Source organism: Pelecanus crispus, chromosome 4 (genome assembly GCF_030463565.1).
Source record: "Pelecanus crispus isolate bPelCri1 chromosome 4, bPelCri1.pri, whole genome shotgun sequence".
NCBI lineage: Eukaryota > Metazoa > Chordata > Aves > Pelecaniformes > Pelecanidae > Pelecanus > Pelecanus crispus.
The window spans coordinates 40,995,176-41,015,860 of NC_134646.1; positions in this window are offsets into that span (position 1 = coordinate 40,995,176).

Below are 20,685 nucleotides of genomic sequence, written 5' to 3' on the forward strand. Positions count from 1 at the left end.
GAGGGAAGTATAGTTTATTTCCAACAAGCAGTCTGTTGTTTTCCCCCTTGCCTGAATAGGATGCTGTCTTTTATAAACCTATACTGATAGAGTCTATATCAAGTAAGCCTTGCCAAGCTACTTTTCTTTCATTCCCCCACCACCAAAACCTCCTGCTGAAGAACACATATGGTGTAACCCACCCCTGCAATGAACAATGTGTTTGTCTCGCTATTTCTTATTTTTTTCCTATTTTGATTAATAGCATTCCTAAAGAAGGATTTGTTCTTGTTTATTCTTTCTTAAGTTTTAGGCACAACCATGCTAACAGTCTAAATAATAATAAAGTAGAAAAAGTGTCTTTCTGTCCACATCCAACAGTAAGCCTGACTCCTGATATATTGCTGAGAATGAGCTGTGTATGGTATATCTTACCCAATCTTTTCACTTGACAGCTACATCACATTAGTAAAACCACTGAGGCCTGAGATGTGAGATTATAGAAATCTTTTAAACCTCTCATAAAATAATTTCAAGGGAATAATGGAGATCTCTTTCAACCCTTCTTTCTAGCTTTTGTTAACAACATTATGAAATTATACATGCACACCTAGGATATATACAGCATAATACTCATTCTCTATTGGCAAAAAAAACATACTACAATAGTACTGTAAATAAGCAAAAACCTAGATGTTTTCTATAGTGTTTTAATATAGTTCTGAGCAGAATACAAAGACCAATGGGTATTGAGTGCTGCTTACTAGCTAGATTTCATCTATTCTGAAACTTCCCCTTGTTTTCTGAAGGAGATTGGAGCAGATCAATGGTTGCCTTTGCATGTTACTGTTTCCTATTTAACATCTACCATTAGCTCTGTCATTGTTTCCAATTTTTACAGCAGAATGAAATCTACAACAAGCATTAAGCCCAGAAGGAGCTAAAAATATAGCTAAAAGATTTCGAAGTCATTTATAGAAAAGGGGATCTTTAAAGCACCGCTTTTTATTTCAATAAAGAGCTTACTGTCTGTAATATATCTAGGATAATTAAGCCCTCTTAGGAATTCACTCTCAATTTTCACATAAGAGTTTTCTGTGAGGTACCTAACTCTATCTTGAAATTTGAAATTCTGCAGATTTTAAATGTTGTTCCAATACAAAGTGTATTTTGTATTTAAGATTGTCAGTGGTAGTTGGACCACGCTGTGAAGGGATGGGTAGAATTGCCAGTAAGAAAACTATTGAAATCCTATCAATAAAACTCCCTCCTAGAATACACCATATTATTTTTTATGTGGTTTTCCTCTTTATACAAAAAAAATACTGCTTTAATTCTCTTGAGAACTGTTGTACTTTGACAACCCCTTAGTAGAACAAAGTCAAGGAGTAAATTTGCTACATTATTACATTTTACTGTTTTACAGCCACACTTAATTTTCTTGTTTGCAGTCAGGTAGTAGCCTCTCGCTGTCAAGTGTGGGGAAAAAAAACCAGGTAAGAAATGCATTTTTCTAGAGAAAGAGCAACAAAAGTAAGTACATATTCTGTCTGAGAACTTTTACTTGTCAACAAGAAGTCTAATAAAAACTAGGTTTTAACTTTTGTCTTACTAATAACATGTTGAAAAGCCTTCATTAAGAGGCTTGCTTTATTTTAGTCTGCTGTTTTGAAAGACAGACATAAGATGAATATTTTACTCTCATCACTACACACTGAAAAATACACAGGAAACATGTTTTAAAATTGCGTTGCTCAGCTGCTGTTCATAGTGAAATAGATTGAAGTTTCTGGCTGGCTCTCATGTACTCTCATATAATGAGTCTCTTCTATAATATGAGTCATCAAACACTTTCTGGGGTTTATGATAGATAGCATGGTGCCAAAACGACAGTGTTACAGGAAGTTTTTAAAAAGATGTGGAAGGAACATGTTTCTGTTTTCTTTCCACAAGCCATGCTAGAAGACAGTTTTCCGAGACAAAAATTTGTATTTCACAGTTAGACTTTTCTTCATCCATTAATAAAAGCATAACCCCTGTGAAAAATAAAAAGAAATTGAAAGCTTTTGAAATGTATCCAGTCCACTCACAGAGCACTGTTTAAAGGAAATGGATCTTGTAAACACAGCAATTCAAAATAGAGACATTTCAGCTTTGGACTGCAACTTCACTTTTCATTTGAGATTTTCAGGCAATGCAGCTGTAATGGGCTGTCTTATGGTTAACCTCAGGAGTCCAACAGAAGCTTTGCAAACATAATTTGTGGCAACATGCACTCAGTGAAAATTTGGAAACTTGTGCTAGATACCCATGGACTCCCAGTAAGAATGACACAAGCCACCCAGCTCAGTAGACCAGAAGCCGTCTAATGACAGTGAGTGTCCTTAAGTGTGTAGCTACTACATCTTCAGATGACTAGAGATAGTCTACAGAAAATATGGAAGACGCCGTTTGTCTGAGTTCAAGCAATTGTATCAGAATTATGAAGTGTCTTATTATTAGTTGGTATCTGCATTCAAGAACTCTTTCCTTAAATTAGGATCTTTCATTCAAAAAGTGAGGCAACGCCATTCCTTTTTTTTCCCCCAATAAAAAAGACTACTATGACCCTCCTTTAACAGGGGTTAACAAGGTTAAGTTCTGCAAGAACAGAGAGCAAGTACTTTGGAAGTACCCTATAATTTATCCTCACATTATAACATATTTGGCTAAAGTTACACTAAAATGAGCCACAGATCAATTAATTATTAAAATAATTTGGGGAAAATTGATGTTATTCTAACTATAAACAGATTAATTGGGCCCATTGTTATTTTTCAGGGAAAGGAAAGGTGATAGAGAGGTAGATAAGACTCTTGTTTTTTAAGCAGTTTTCAGTTTCTTTCAGTTTCTCTAGCAAGATTCACTTGCTTTACTAGAATGAATAACAACCTATACAGAAAGAATTGGAAAATATGTCATATAATGAAAGACTGAAGGGGGTCAAGCTATTCAGATTACCAAACAGAAGGTTAAGTTGTAAATCGATCTCAGTTTACAAGTATCTAGAGCAGGAACAAAACTTTGATAATGAGCTCTTCAGTCCAGCACACAAAGATACAACAAAGATGTAAGAGCTGGAAAACGAAGCCATACAAATTCGAACTAGCAACACAGTGCACATTTTTTTACAATAAGAAATTAATCATAGGAACAATTTAGCAGTGATTGCAATGGATTCTCTGTCACTGCCAGTGCTAATAAAATCTGATAGGATGGCTGGCTTTTTTTTTTTTTTTTCTTCTCCAAAAAGCTATATTGTTGCTCAGGGATACGTGGAAGTCCTATTTAGTGTGTTAGAGAATAGCTATGATCATACTGTTTCCTTCTTGCTTAATCATGTATGAGTAATTATATCAGATACTACTAAAATGTACACACATTAAGGCTTTCCATCAACAGAACAAATTTCTCACTTAAGCACAAGTGATGGCATATTTTTCCTTGCCTTGAGAAGACAATAACTTTTCCAGAAATCTTGAAATTAGACAGGTTATGATTTGGAAAGAAACAGATGCCCCTAAAGAACCATAAAAGGTATGTGCACATTCATTTTCATTCTCTCTGTTAAGGGACTACGTGGCAAAGAAACAGCAAACTCCAATGCTTCCCACAAGAAATATTCCGTGTTTCTGCTTAATTGTCACCCACAACCAGTACCATTCTGTAGAATGGCTACTTTAAACAGCAGAACCCAATTCTCTCTTAATGTACAAACCAGCTGCAAGCTATGGGCTTCAGGCAGGAATTGCAAAATGAGATTCTGTACTCTAATTATTCTGGTCAAGCTAGTAATACATCAATAAAACAGGCACATATAAAGCAATAAATATAAAACATACCTGCTCACTAAATGTATAGATCTTATGTATTTATACTTACTTTTCCTCACTGTGTAATTTTTTCCCCATCATTTACATCCCTAAATTTCCTCTTGAGTTTCAGAATACACTGTTATCTAAGGGAAATCAATGTTGACAAAACAGTATGACACCAAATTCAGGCGTGCTTCAGTGGCAGTTTGCATATTTTCTTACCCAGCATCATTCCAATATGATGGTAATGACAACTAAATCCCACAGCCTTTTTTTTTAAAAAAAAAAAAATATCTCCAGTATAATTTTTTCTTTACCTGAGTGTTTTATGTATTTATATTCTGCCTTCCATCCCAGAACTATCTACTATTCATATGTGCATAACTTTGGAAAGGAGAAATGACATAAAAAGGTGTTACACAAATGAAAAATTTTAATGCTGATGATTTTTATTGTTGTATGTTTTGTCATCCAACAGACTTGTTCAGGTAGAAGCTACATGTAAGAACTGTCTTTTAATATAGTTTTAAAACTGCTATTGCCTCTGTACCTCCTCCTAAAGATTAGACCTGAAGATACTGTGCTCTTCACTGCTATTTACCACTTCTCTTTTTGATTGTCAAAAACAATCAAGGCATACAGTGACTACACTTTGAACTTGATGTGCCTGAAAGAAAGGTTGCCTAGGCTGGATTTAGCCTTATGGTAAATTGCCATGCATTTCTCTGGCATGTATCATGTTTGGTTCAGGTAATCCTAATTATAATTTTTTATTTTTCAGGGAAAAATTCCTGTTGAGTACCAGTTCTGAAAACTGTCCTTACTTTATAGTGTGAAGGTCAAACAAGATGAAGCTAGGTTTTTGTTTGTTGGGTTTCTTATTGCTGCTTTTTATTTAAAGGATTTAATTATTCCCCCCAACCAATCATTTCTTCTGGCTAGGAAAATAAACTGTACGAGAAGGATGGGAAGCAATATCCATAGGAGATAGAAAATGTTACTTTCTCATCTTAAGGCTAGATTGAAGGGAAAAAAAAAAAAAATCTTTCTGCATAGCAATATCTTCAAACCATTTGTTTTCATTTAAAGCTTGTGGTGTGGGAGAACTGAGCCATATTATACCTACCCATAAGAAAACTTCCACTGACTGATGAAATTCAGCACAGATTTTTTTATGTGGAGCACTCCCCACACAGTTGATGGAAGTGCAAAAACTGTAAATCTATGCTGATCTTAGCCCAATAACACTGGTTGGAGAATAGAAGACTGGGGCTGGATAAGAAATGAACTTCAGATCAAGTATGAGAGATTTCCTACAGACTGTGCTTGTGCAGAGCTTTACCTTTAGCTCAAGAAACAGACCATGTTCTTGAGAACTAAAAGGTTTCTCTTTCAGTCCCATAGAGAATTTTTAGATATAAATTACATTTAATTGCACATTTATTCTTGTATAGGACTGTAAGCTGGTATACGTGACAACCTCTGGTTGTACTTATATAGAAAATGTCACAGTACAAATATTTCACAAGTGAAGAAAAAGTCAATAATTCATATGTGGTGTAACCACAGGCAAAATTCCCAGGTATTTCTACACATACCAACTAAAATCTAACCATGGCATACTCTGCACTATACTTATTTGGGAGATTCATTTCATGATTCCTAGTTATTCTGTCTTTTCTGACAATAATTCCTTTGTTCTTTCTCTGGTCCTTAAAATTCTAGTCCCCAAGATTCCAATGACACTTGCTGCGAGTCCACTTGCTGCAACTCATTCTTACATGTTTATGAACAATTTCAGTGACCAAGTAAGGTAATTTTCAAAAACAGATAAGTATTGAAGTTACTTTGAAATTCTATTCTGATTAAGAAATACAGCAAAAATAAGAGAAGCACCTGAAAAAGGAGTGCTCTAAAACATATAAGTTACATCCCTGAACCTGCAAACAAACGCATTGGTATGAGCAACTACTGACAAACAACATAGTCTTCACTGGCTTTGAGTGGTTGGGCTGTAGGTTTGGAGAAACTGCCAATTTTTTTTTTTTTTAATTTCCTGAAAAGTAATTTTACAATGATGCCTAGACCATATGATAGGCACTTTCATTTGCATAGTCATAAATCTAAACAAATAACTGATAGTAGTGATGGTATTTTCCTCCCAGATAAAACTGTTACATCTTGCTATAAGGAAGGCGGGGGTTGGGGGGGGGGGGGGGTGGGGAGAGGGAAGGAGGCAAGTCAGGTTTTCATAGCATCAATTTAGAATCAATTTAGCTTAGCTACTTAATGAAGAGGACGTGAGAAAATTGTATGCTTTTAAGCATCAACAAGATACACTTGCACTAAAACATTCTCACCTTCAATTATTACCATGGTTTCCATTTTATACTGTTAAATTCTTTAGTTTTTAGAATAAACATTTGCTTTAGGAAGCAAGATAACTACATTATGTAATACCATCTGCAGACAAACTGGGAATATGGATAAAACAAACACTGCAAGTGTGCAGCCAGAGAATAGCACTAGAAAACTTTGTTTAAAAAAAAAAACCTCCCAAAATCCATGGGAAATTTGTAACTGCTCATAATTTCTATTCCTGTCTAAATCTTTATTAATGCACGTAGCAGTATGTATGCTGAAAAGACTTGGATTTTAGAATGCCACTGAAATTAAGTACCACAGACATATACTAGATGAAAGAAGTCATGTCAGATTTCATCATATAAAGTAATAGGTACAAGGGGCCATATCTGGACAAGAATTTAAGGCTATGCCTTATTATAAAGATGAAAATGGTACCAAGAAGAACAAAGATATTGAGGATAAATTGAAATAAAAGGAAAAAATCCTGCACATTAAAAAGTAGCTGGCAGTACAATCCTGAAATAGCTTTTTCAGTGCCCATCTATTGTTTAAAATTTGACAAAAATATAAAAGTTTTAATTTTGTACATCTCCATGACTCAAAGTAAGATGACGGATTACCAGCTCATGCACATATCTCATGGATTCCTCCTGATTCTTAAATTTTTCCAAATTTCCATTTCATAGATTTTTAGACTGACAGAGTACACAGGTAATATTTTAAGATGAAACTTGCAGAAGGCATAAAAGATAATAATAAAAATGTTTTCAAACATGGAAGAAGTAGGATGACTGTAGAGTCAGTGGGGCCAGTAGATTATCAAAGTATAAAAGGAGCACTAAAGAAAGGTGAGACTACTGCAGAAAAGATAAGTGAATCCTTTCATTAGTGTTCACTATGGAGAAGGTCAGGAAGGTTCCCTTCTTCACAAGGGATGTGATAGAGAAACTATTTTTTTAAAAAAAGCATCTATAGAATAGGTTTTAGCTCAAATTAATAAATTGAACAGTAACAATTGTCAGGACCAGGCAATTTGTTCAAGAGTGAAGGAAGTCTAGTATAAAGTTGCTGAGTTACCAGCTGTGGCATATAAACTATTGCTCAAATCAGACACTGTGGCAAGAGGAGTAAAAGACTGAAGAGACACGACTCTTGAGAAAGGCATCCTGCAATGACTCAAGGGCCTACAGGACAGTAAATTGGATATCCATCAGGAAAATAGGTAGGAATTATGACAGAGAACAGAATTAATAGATGCATAAATAAATATGAAATATTTGGTAAAATTTCATATGGCTTTTATAGGCAGTAATACCACAAAATCTATCAGATTACTTTGAAAGTATTAATGAGCATTGATCAATTGATATCATTAATTTGGATTTTCAGAAAGCTTTTGACAAGATTCCATTCTCCACTGTTTGACCCAGGTTGTTTCCCCTTTTTTCATTCCTTTTATTTCTTCTGTTTTCTATTAAATGCATTCGATTTAGGTCGGCTATATGAACATAATTTCATACACCTGCTCTGCATTCTTTTTTCACCTGCTATTTTTAATTTACTAAAACAATGAAAGCAACACAGAAAAAGCTTTGATGCACATTGATAGAAAGCTGCTGTGGCTACTGATCAGTCAATTTGCAGAATTTACCAGGGTCCTTTTACAATGAAATTCTGACAGTGTTCCCTGTTAATTTAATGGTAAATGTATCTCCTGGGATAATATACAACTCAGTTTTCAACCTAGTGTTTATTCTGTTCAAAATGCAATTAATATTAAGTTAATAAGCAACATTGTCAAATCTCAGAGGCAAACGCCCTGTACCATACAGATAAATGTGCAGAAGAGTCAAATTTTATGGAAGCTGGGCAAAACACCCCTTGTATTCTCCTGAAGAACAATTTTGGAAGAGTAAGAAAAAATGTTTGTTAAAAAACCCAGAGAAGCAACAGCTTGCAGGTATTGGATTTGTATGCGCTCCTTCTTTTTTTAAGTGAAGAGGTAGAGTAGATTAGGAGACATGTTTAGACCTAGGCATAGATGGTGGGGTTTTTTTTATTATTTTTACAGAACTTCAGATGAATAAACCAATAGGAATATGGTTCAACTACATAATGTAGCTATGATTGCAGGACAAAGTTTCATCTCAGCTGCAAAACCCTGTGTCTTAGTTATGCAAAGGATTAACTCCTCTCTCTTGAGAACAAAAGGAACAGGTCCCTATTAGCCCCATTTCAGTCCTCTTTTATTCAAGTAGAATATTTAAATTGGATTTAAAGTTTTATGCCAGCAAACCCAGTTACATCTTAGAAATAAATGTCTCTTAAGATTCATTTACTACAGCTTTTTTTTTTTTGAGAAGGACAGAAATTTGCCCTTTGAGTGGCATCTACAGTGTTCAGCAATATCAGATATAGCACAGAACCATCCAGCTTATGTTATAGCATGTTACCAAAATATGCCTTTTTATAACTCCTCTTTTTTTTTTTTTTTGCAACTAGAAAGATGAAAACGGGATTACAGTGCACACTATGTTTAATGAAGAGCAAAAGGAAGCTTTCCAGCCCTAGGTTAATTTGTTGCTATCTTTGTTACCTACTGCTTGCTGGTTTGCTTTAGTAATTGCATATTTTATCTCAGCTTAATTCCTTTATTGCCTAGTTCCCATCAGAGATTAACATAAACCAGAGAAAGGGAAAAACAACACACTTGTCTCCCCCCCAATAAGAAAATCCCCAAAACCAGCAAAAAACCCACCATACTTTTTAAGATACAAAAGATTCTATGGGTCAGGAAACATCTAAAAACTTGAGAATATTCTCAGGCAGCCTATTTTCTATGATTAAAAAAACCCTACCAAGCATATAATACCATTTACAAGAAAGATTATCTTGGTCTCTGCAATGTCAGTTTTGTGTATTTGAGCAATACCTGACATTAGCACTGTACTACACATCACAGCCTTTGAAAGCAAAAGTAAACACAACAATTTTTCTTTTTAATCATGTCATTAGTCTCAAAGAATGAATGTGAGGACTGTCCAAAAAGTTATTATTTGCTGTAGCCTGGTATGGCACAGCAAATAAAGAACAAATGACTAACCTCTTAACTGTCTATAATCAGTAAAATGAGCCCCAAAATGCATCAAGATAATATTAAATCTTCAATTTAAATAAAAAGTGACTTAATCCAACCCCATTATAGTACCAAGAAATTACAGATTTCCAACAGAAATGCTCAAGTACTTGTAATATACCATATGTGAAGGACTCCACCCTGACCATAAATCATCATAGTTTTATTCTTATAGTAGTTCTGAAATTAATTTATTTATTCTTAATGTCAGTGAGAAAGAATTTCGATGCATTTATGAAAGCAAGAAAAAAAGAAAATTTTTTTGTTTTTTGGTAGGGTTTTGGGGGTTCTTTTGTATGGTTGGTTGGGTAGGTTTTCTTAACTCCTGCACTGCAATTCTAATATCACAGAACTGAAAATGGCTTTTGTTTCTGAAAAACGTCTTCCAGTAAATTCCAGCTATAAGTGGGACTAAAACTTCAAAGTCACATCAGAAGTCACAAATCAAAAAAGCAAGGAAGGGGATGCCATCCTTATGATACAGTAAATATTTTCAAACAGCCCTCCCACTGGAGATGACTTTGTGTTAATAAAAGTGGCTTTGAGAGAATACAAAGATGCATTGCTTAGATCACCAGAGGGTAGGGGCTTTTGAGTTTCTTCCTTTACTGTAAAGCAAGCTTGACAAGAATTTTGAAAAACTGTTTCTGTTTTTGGGGGAGTTGCTATCAAACTAGTTGTAAATTTTGCAGTTGCATACATGTTTTTTGCTCAGTTCAAATAAAAAAAAAAATCTCATACTAACATTCAGAAATATGGCTCATTACATCAGTTTGTATCAGATAAGTTACATGTTTAGTCAGTGTACATGCAGAATCCAAAATTGTGTAAGACTCACTCTTCCTAAAGATATTTCAAAATTATGTCACAAGTATTTTGAGGACTTTTGGTCTTTACAGTAATGTTAAGTTATGTTAAGTTATGCAGGAAAACAGTATTACCAAATAAAATTGGAACAAGAATATAGGGAAAAAATAACGGACAAGGAAAGCAAAGTGGTATGTTAAACAGAGTGAAGGGAGTATGCAGAAAATTAATACATGTAATTTGAAAAAATGTGGGAAGACGATAAATGAGAATTCAGAGATAAAGAACACAGGAAATAGATCTTATTTTTAGCAAGTCCAAATATTATCTGCACTAACGAGCACTAGATGGAAAAAGTTTAACCATCTCTCTTGAAAATGAGAGAACACTCAGAGAATGGGACTGTGTTCTGGTCTCGGCTGCAATAGAGTTAACTTCCTTCCTAGCAGCAGGCATAGTGCTGTGTTTTGGATTTAGGATGAGAAGAATGTTGGTAACACACTGATGGTTTAGTTGTTGCTAAGTACTGCTTATGCTAGTCAAGGACTTGTCAGCTTCCCATGCTCTGCCAGGGGCACAAGAAACTGGGAGGGGGCACAGCCAGGACAGCTGACCCAAACTGACCATAGGGCTATTCCATACCATATGACGTCATGCTCAGTACAGAAACTGGGGGCAGTTGGCCGGGGAGCAGCGATCGCTGCTCGGGAACTGTCTGGGTATCGGTTGGCGGGTGGTGAGCAATTGCATTGTGCATCACTTGCTCTGTATATTATTATTATTATCATTATTATATTGTTACTATTAGCATTACTATCTTACTTTATTTCAATTATTAAACTGTTCTTATCTCAACCCAGGAGTGTTTCTCACTCTTACTCCTCCAATTCTCTCCCCCATCCCACCGGGGCAGGGGGAGTGAGCGAGCGGCTGCGTGGTGCTTAGCTGCTGGCTGGGGCTAAACCACGACAGACTGCAAGGAAACCAACAAAAAAGTTTAGAAATTGAAGACCATAGCCAGCCTGAAAGTCATTTCTATACAATGTACTGTAGCCACTGCAGTCACAAGGAAAAGGGATGTAGTTGTAGTGAGTCAAGACTATGAATAATACTTTATACAATTCCTTAAATAATTCCTTTTGTACCATGAGGATTTCTTTCTGTTAAACAGAGTCAGTGTATCAGTACTTGTAGCTATGCTTATCTAAAAGGAAGGAACAAGTATTTGTCTGCTAGGCTGTTTGAACCCTGAAATGAGCACTTGCTCTTATAATAACAGACATATTTTGGTCCTCCTAGGTTGAACCATTTTTGGTATCTCTACTGAGTCTGTCTTAGTAGGTTGAAACATGCTTACAAGGAACAGGAACCTACCATCACTACTCCATAAAAAGCTACCAAAAATTGATTCAATGTGAACTTTCGTTTAAGATCTGAGATGACCTTGGCTGACTGGTGCTTTTAGGTGAAAGGTAGTTTAGTAAGTTAATGCTGATATATCCTCCAAAACTAAATTTTAGGAGCTCTTATATAGTACAGATTATCATGTTAATATCAGTTGTAACACTTAATGAACCTTTTTAAGGAGAATATGGTCAGAAACGATTCATAACCTCTGGCAACATGGAAAATTATTTCTTAATTCACTGTCTATTTTCTAGTTAATCGGCAGCACACAATTTAAGACACCAAAAATGTAAATTCCAACTCATTCAAGTCAGAGGCTTATAAAGGAGCAATCCCTACCTGTTCATAAGAAACATATTCATAAGTTTTGATAATTATTATGATCACATACAGTTTTAAATATTTAAATTTACTCTCTTAAATACACAAACATCACTGATATCTGATCAATTAGCCTTCAGCATGCCCTGCACTTCTCTTTGGACCTGCAGATTATCTCATAATTATCAGTTCTGCTATTTGCTGCTCCCAGACATTGGAAAAATTCATGGTTGCTGAGTATAACACATCTGTGGTGGATCTTTCCTACACAAAAGACCTTTTAAGCAAAACACCACCTCAGTGTTCATAGATTCACTCAACATGATTTCTACAACAAACGAAGGATGTTGGATCCCCAGATTTTGCACTTTCCTATCCCACTAACTTTAACAATAGTTTCTAACACTGCATGAATTCTCATTTTCAGTCTTCTCTGGAGAAAACTGTCAAGAGGTGGTGATCTATACTTCATGCTTCTCACTACCCTTTAAGCTTAGCTTTCAGTCCATTTCTAACTCATCTTTAGCCTTTCTTCCCCTTGATCATTTTGCAGTCTAATACATCATTTTTTTGATAGACAAGACATGCCTCTTTTGTGAGCTACTATGAAAAACAACTGATGGAAAAAGTGCTGTCACATTAGGAGTCCTAGGACCAAGAGGTGTTAAGAAGAATTACTAGTTGATTGAGAAAAGCAGTAGGAGAAAAAAACTGCAAATAACTGTGCTAAAAATTTTCCCAAATTGTTACCCTACCTCAGACCATACCCAATCCATCCTTTATCTGATTGCTTTCAAATAATTTATTATTATTCCTTGGCTTCTCAGCCAAAGAGACTTTCTTCTTTTAGGTGTTAGTCTTAAGAACAAAGAGATACCACTGTCATCTGTAATGACCAGTAGTAAGAATTGTAAGTCCAACGCATAGCCCAGTTAGAAGTAGGAGGAATGACTCATTTGCAAAGATCTGGAAGCTCTAGGGGAGCCAGAGAACACCAAAAGTAGGTGAAGCTGGTATCATGCTGCTTTGAAACTGATGTATGTTTTGGGGAAGAGGAGGACCGGGACCTGAAAAGACTGTTTCAGATCCACGAATTTCCAATTCTGCATTACCTCTCCTGAAAAAAAAAATTGCTAACAGTAATAACAATAAAATAAAAAAGTAAAATGGTAAATATATCCTTGGAATATACAATTTTGAAGTATAAAATATCTTAAGAGAAAGAGGTTACAAGATTTTCATAGGGATATTGGCTACAGTTACTTCAGTGGAATTGTTACCCACTGTAAGTGCTACCCAGGCTTTGTTACCCATTGAGATTCTGTTAGCTTACAGAGTGAAATAATCTCATACGTTTATCCATATTGGTATGTCTGTGTCACCGTCTTACATGGGTCCTACTGAGCAAGACAGGAAAGAATATTATTTATTCATTTGATATTATATATCTTTAATTATGATTTGTTCTACATTATAACTCATTAGGTACAAAATTTCCTGTAAATGTTTGTTCTGTTTTAAATCTGAATGGCTTCCTGAACCTCATTAACAAATTATTAAGCTGTTTATTTCTATCCTAGAGGTCTGTAGCACAATACATGCTTTATACAGTATGGTAACTCCTTGTTTAACTCTGGCTTAATCATTCCTGTGTGTTGCGTTACCGTACAGAGATTTCATTTGTACTACAGTACGATTACATTTTTGTTTAAACAATGACATTGGCCTATACTTTGCTTGATCTTGATTGGGTTCCATGTGACAGGTATCATTTTTTTGTTTACCTAAACTATTACATTTTCTGTGTAATTATATTAATTAGGAGAAATGTAGATTAAAACATTCAAGTATTAATTTTTATTAAGTAATAAGAGAATTAACTCTTTCAAGTGATCTAGAAAGAAAATTTCTCAGTATGTATACTAAGTTTACAAGTAAAATAGTGTATATAAAATCAGTTTCAGTGACTAAGGCAGCGTTTAGAACTTTTTGTTTCTGCAGCTGTTACAGTTTTCAGGTTTTTTCTGTTGCCTAGTAAGCTGGAGTATGCACACTTTCATGGAGTAAATAATACTATGGGTAAATCATACACTTTGCAGTGTCCATCAGAAAGGATTTTTATTCTTGTACTGCATTGTCTGGCCCAAAACAACACTGGACAGTTGAATCACTGAGAGAGGCCTTATTAAAAAAAGACAGCAAAAGAAAACCAGTTAATGATATCAAGGTTTCAAAAGTTCAGAGCAGGTAACTTATAAATTATTATTCGATAGGTACTTGACTTTCATGCAACTGCCATCTACTTCATCCTCTCCTAAACTCACGAGATGCTTGATTTCAGAAATAGTGAGGAAATAGCATGTGATAATTTATTTTCAAGTTCTTTCTACAGTCTTCCAGTATTTTGTCCTTGTTATCATTATGCAAGAAGCACCAGTACAAACATGACTCCTCTAGTTGTAAAATGGCATTACTATTGCTTTGTAAAATCTGGAAACAATGAAGATCATATGAGAAGAAACACAAGCCCTGTCGATGTTCCAAGTTGAACAGAAATGAATCAGTGTGTCTAGAAGTCAGCTGCATTAGCACAAGATTGTGTCTGAAGTAATAAGCCCTGCTTAGAGTCATGATGTAGCACCTAAGAAACGTTTTTAATATTGCTCTACAGGAGATGGCACAAAACCAAAAATGTAGAACACAGACTGGAATTCTCTGTATATTTAACAACACTGGATCTCCAAATTCATTAATCTGAATTGTACTGCATGCCTCTTAGTCCCTACTGAGGATATGGATCTGTTTCTCAAAATTGCTACCTAACATGTAGAATGGCATCTGAATACTTTAAAATCTCAGCTGGAGGACTGACAGTCTCTGACGGAAAGGTCAGTTTTTAAATGAGAGGTTCCCCCCCCCCCCCCCCCATCCCCCCCCCCATGCCCCATCCCCCCCCCCCCCGCTTTTATGTGCAATAGCCCATAATGAATGAGCAAACTCTATTTCAGGATTATAGCTCAACTGGAACATGGAAATTAATTGTGCCAATCAGTCAGCAAGTAGCAACCTGTCACAAGTGCCTACACATATTAACTATGAAATGAGTCAAAAGAATAAGTATTCAGCATGAAAACCTTCTGAGTGCATAGCACATAGTTATGTCTGCTTCCAGCAATATTCACAGCACAGCTGTATTTGTTGTGCCAAACAGAGATACAAGTCTAAAGCCAAAATAGGATTAATTAAGCAAGGGTTGTAGGATCACCACAAGCTGATCCCAGCATCACAAATGAGATGAAGCCTCCAGTTCCTCCTTTGTGCTGGCCAAAATAATTGTTCTGTAGTCAGCTGTGCTTGGAAAGACAGCTCTGAAGGCATGCTATTTGGGTAGCCTCTTACAATTAAGCCACAGATTAATCTGCTTGTTAATGTTTGTCATCATGGAAAGACACTTTAAAAATCCTAGATACATTATTGCTGCCCACTATGACCATCTGCAACAATCAGCTCCTTGGAATAAATTTCAAAGTAGTGGTGCATTTTGTGCTAAGACCGTGCTGAAAATTAGTGGCTTAGAAAGGCTGTGGGGTTTATCCATTTTTTTTTTATATATGGTGTGTAAACCATGTTCATATGGTATTATTTCTGTATTAAAATTGTTCTTAAAAAAGTAACATTTCCCAGATAAGCCTTCAATTTTCTATTTCTGTTAATGGAGTATGGCTCAGATACCACCTCTGTATATGTACCATTCCTGGTGAGAGGAAACAAACCAACCAAACAAAAAAGAACAACCAGAACTACATTCCTAGAAACTGAACACTATTGATGCAAAGCTTGAAATTAAGGGAACCATAAATCCCTCTTGGAAAAGAGGTGGGCAGAGAGAACCCAGAATCCATGAGGGAACTCCAGGCAGAGAGGCTGATGCTAAAAGGGAGCTGGCTCAACTATTATGCATCACTATTTATATGGACATTAAGTGAAAAAGGAAAAAAGAACTAATGCATTTGGTTTAGAATTTTCTTTCTATTATTTGTCTTTCCCCGCTTCCCCCACTTCTGAATATTGCTACTTGTACCTAAACAAGAACTCTGATTAGAGCAAGTCCTAATCCTGCAAAAGCCTTAAAGCTTCTTACTCACTACAGAAAATGCAAATAGAGAAGAGGCACCTGGAAATCGACCTGTATTCACGTGATCAGAATGCTAGCTGCACTTATAGCACCCCTGCCTGGGAACATATATTTTGTTAAAAAGATCATTTAACACTATAAGCAAATAGCCCTTTCATATTCTCACCCACTGAAAGATAAATGAAGCATGATATTGTCCATCAGACCAATGAGTGCTACTACCACCAAATGTGTTTAAAAGGGGAAGAAAAGCTAAAGAAAATCTGGAAAACTTGAACACAGTCCTATGGAGGGCTGTGGAGTTTTTAGAGCAAAATATGTCATGACAGATGTTGAATCAAGCTTTCATTCAACATTAAGAGCTGTCAGGGAGATGTGGGGAAAAAAAGAAGAGATAAGAAAATGATGGGAAAAAAATGGGAATTTTTAAAATTTGGCTTAAAATTAATTAGAAATAAGCCAGAAATTCTTTATGTAAAAGATGCTTGAGACATTAGAAAAAACAATAAAAGGTTTGATTGCAATTTTGAATGAAGTGAGCTAAAGAGGTAACAAAGATTATTTATATATTTACTTTTATAACTGCAATGAAGGGGCAAACAAGTTTGACTCAAATACCCAGTATTGGAAACTTCAAAGACTCTTTACTGGAAGGACAGGTGCTTAGGGTTGTGCTACATTAGGTTTTCAGAGTTAATATTGAAAGATGCCTCTAAGTAGCAAGGTTAGTCTAACTGTCCAGGTGGAAGTTTGAAACAGTAACAACGACATGCAGTAGTATAGAACAATTAACAGGTTTAAGCTAAAAGTTGCCAGGACTCAAGACAGAAGAAAAGACAAACCAATTACAAATGTAAGTCTTACGATCTTTCCATGTATGCTGTCAAAAGTATCATAAAAAGCAAAAAGCATATCCCAAGCCATCAATAAAAGGATGTGAAAAATTTATGTTCTGATTTCATAACTTCTCCACTAACAGAAGAGAACAACTAACGATTTACATTTGAAATGGAACAGCTGAAGTTTGTAGTGTGGTTTTTAAGCAAAGCTTTGCACTGCAGATAGTATCTACTGTCTGCTCAACTACCTTATTTCAGCAATGTTACTAGACAATGGCCAGCCACCTCCTAGCTAGATTGTGAAGTCAGATATAGTGGAATCCCTGTCACAGTGCTGGGCTCCAGAAATATTAAAGAAGGGTTTAATTTTAAAGTCCTACTACAAGCAAGAATTCCATGAAGCAAGGAATACTTGGAGTTTGGTTAACACAGAATCCTGCACTTCTAAGAAGCATAGAATGAGCACTGTAAGGTTTGAGCACAAGTATCACCACGTGAAAGAGGAGGGAGATGAATCTCCATGGAGGTAGTTTGATATTTATCAAGGTATACTTTAAGGAATTAAACATGTAGCAAGCAAGCTTGCACTAGAAACGTTTTCCCATGTGGAAACCATTGGGGAACCAAATGCAGAGTTCTGTCTCCCACCAGAAAGTCTGTATTGTTATAGCACCTGAGACTGCTTTTAGCACATCTTCAGTCTAGTGAGACAACTCAAGTAAATTTGTACACACAAAATTACTAAGTTGTTACTTGGATTTTGCAGGAGGGTGGGTGGGAGGAAAATCAAATTATTCTGATTAAAAAATATGAAAAAAATTATTTATAGGCATGATCAGCTATCTTTCTGAAGTACATACATAGGTACCTACAGAAGCTTGCGGGCTAGTGAGCTGAAAAGAAGTGTTTGATGAAGAAAACCATAAATAAGACTCCTGTCCCCAAATACTAAAATGATGTAGTGCTCATGCAGTCATTTTGTGATGTCCTGGAAAGCAACATTAGGATCAACATTAGTGCATAGCCAGCATTTCTCTGTAATAACTAATAGAGGCATGACAGAGATAGACAGTAATTATGATAAGGTAGAAATATACAACTTGCTGCATAAATTTTGGAAGTGAAAAATGCAGTTTTCACCTTTGGGGCAAAAGCAGATTAGAAGTTAAATTGCAAGCCAAAGTTTTGTGATGAAACTACCGCTTAGTTAATCAAAACTCTGCAACATTCCCTGCATGAAAAGCTGAGGATAAGTTGGTCACTAGTACTAGAAGACAGTCCAAACAGAACATACTTTACAGTATCTCTATGCACAAAGAATAGAGAAAAAGTTAGTTTCATCAACATGTTACAGTATAGCTATATGTCTGAGAGAGGACTTGAAGCAACCCAATAAAGCACTGAACAGGATGGTTTGCCACAGGCACTTAAAGAAGTTTTATTCGTGGGAAGAATACTTGCAAGATAAGTACCACCTGAACTATGTTGCAAATAGCATTTCATTTATGGGAAGGGGACCAAGGCCTAATGTCAGGTGATTTAAACATGACTTCAAATCCACAGTCCAAACTGTAAAAGGCATATTTCAGAAGTGACTGCACAGATGCAGCATTTTCAGAGATGAAATCAAAAAGGACACTTCAACAAATGAGGCATAGTCCAAATCTAGAAGAACATGGACAAAGCATCACCTCCCAGGCTGGTTGAAAAGGAAGACATAAAAAGGGGGAATATGTGGTACCAATGGTATAAAAGCAAGAAGAGAGACTCTATATTGAAGAATTTAAATTGTGAGTCAGTTGGGCCATAATGTGATGTCAGAGCTATTTCCATTGATAGGGAACACATATTTTACTAGAGGAACACAAGACAACAAATCCCTGTACAAAAGACCAACAGCAAAACTGTTGAAAAGAAACAACAAGCAAGGGGCAGTGCAGGCTACGAAATTAAAAAGATAGAAGTTGCACCAGAGCCTTCCTCTCTATAGGTTTATTTGAATGCTACACAACATCACAGTATCTCTGGAAAACAAAACCAAACCAAAACACATTTCTGTTATAAAAAGCCCATCTAGTTTCACAAGTGTGGCATACCTTTGTATTATTACCCAACATGCAGCACACGAAATACGCTGAAAGCAAGCATGGCCTTACTGAAGTCAATGGAAAACTTGAAATAGTTTTCAGTGGAGCCAGAATGAAAGTCAGAGAGCAGTCTTATCGATTTCAGCAAGACTACTAATTGTCTGAAGCTATGCACAAGCATGAATCTTCAAAGGAGCAGGGCTTTGAACAATTTGGTTGTGTGTATTTACCATTTAAGAAGACAACAAAGTTTTGAAGCAGGCTGCAGCGCTGATGGGTGTTTCAAATGAATTTAAGCACACATTTTCATTTTGTTGAACATCAGGTGTATGCAGTTTAACTGAAATGAACATTCTGGATCAGCAGGTATCAGTCCCCTACTGTGAAATAAATTAGATAACTAAAAGCAACAGCAGTGTCCTGCAGTGGAGCCCAGGAGCCATGGGTGCTTCAGCTCTGCATCAGGGAACCTGGACAGGCATGGAACCATCTTTCAAGCCAAGGCCCTTAAGGTTTCCAGACCTGCATTTTTGAGGGTCCTCATTTTTATGGAGTAGAAAGGAAGGGAAATCCTTTCCAGACTGAGAAAAGATTTCAGGGCATCTAGGCTGCTTGGTCCATGAGGTGGGATTTCCTCAAATGCTCAAGCTCTTTCCAGCTCACATAGGACAGCCTAATTTCCTTGGCTGCATAACTTCTGGAGTCAAAGGCAGCATGAGGAGGCCCCAGAGCTAAAACAGTGCAAGACGCTCTCCAAAGATGGAGCAACTCTGCATTCCACTTTGCTTCCACATATGAAAGACAAACAAATCAAAAAAACATAGGGGTTCGACTTCTACCTTATTTTGTTTACAAATTTTCTTTTTTTCCTTGTGTTTGCATGTATATATGAGAGAGTTTTTACGTTCAGAATTGCAACCTGTTCTAACATTGCCAAGATTTTTCTTTGGAAATTTTGTATCAGGTTCACACAAACAAATTTAATGTCTTGTCAAATATATTAAAACTGAGGACTAAGAAAGAAACAACGTACAAAAGTTAGTAATACCTAGGTGATACAGTGTATGCTAAGTAAGTGCATTCCAAGTACAAAATGTACTCACATCTGAGTCACAGAAAATACTTTTTTTTTTTTATCTACTCTAAATGATCATTAACCTCCTTAACAAAATTGGATCTACTGCTTTTTTTGAAATACATATTGTCATCACAGGCTGAGACCACAGAAATATGTTCTGTAAGCTTTTTTTTTTTTAACACCCCACCCCAAACTGGGCATCTTGGTCATGATGCATACAGCTGCTTTTGCCAGCTCACAAGGAAAGCAGAAAATTGCCCTAGTACAAATAATGCTTCCTTTTAATGTTGTATGTTAACTGGAACAATCTGTTTTCCAACTGCCAGTCTATAAATTGCCTAATCAACTCTCAAATGGATATTACGTGAATTTCACTGATTGGCTCTTTTCCCTCACTATAATTTCTTCTTCAATTGATTTCTTAGTTTCATAACATTATCCACAGATATAAACTGTATATTTAAAGTCATTAGGCTTTCACAGTTTTACTAGATGATTCCAGCTGTACTACAACTATTTAACTTTAGTCTTTTATAATCTTATTTACTTAAACTATATCTTTTTTATGTTATTTGTATTTCACACAAAGCTTGTCATCAATAAAACTAGAGACACACAGTGCTAACATTTTCTTGAACATGCATAACAAAATTGAACACGTATGATTCTAATGCT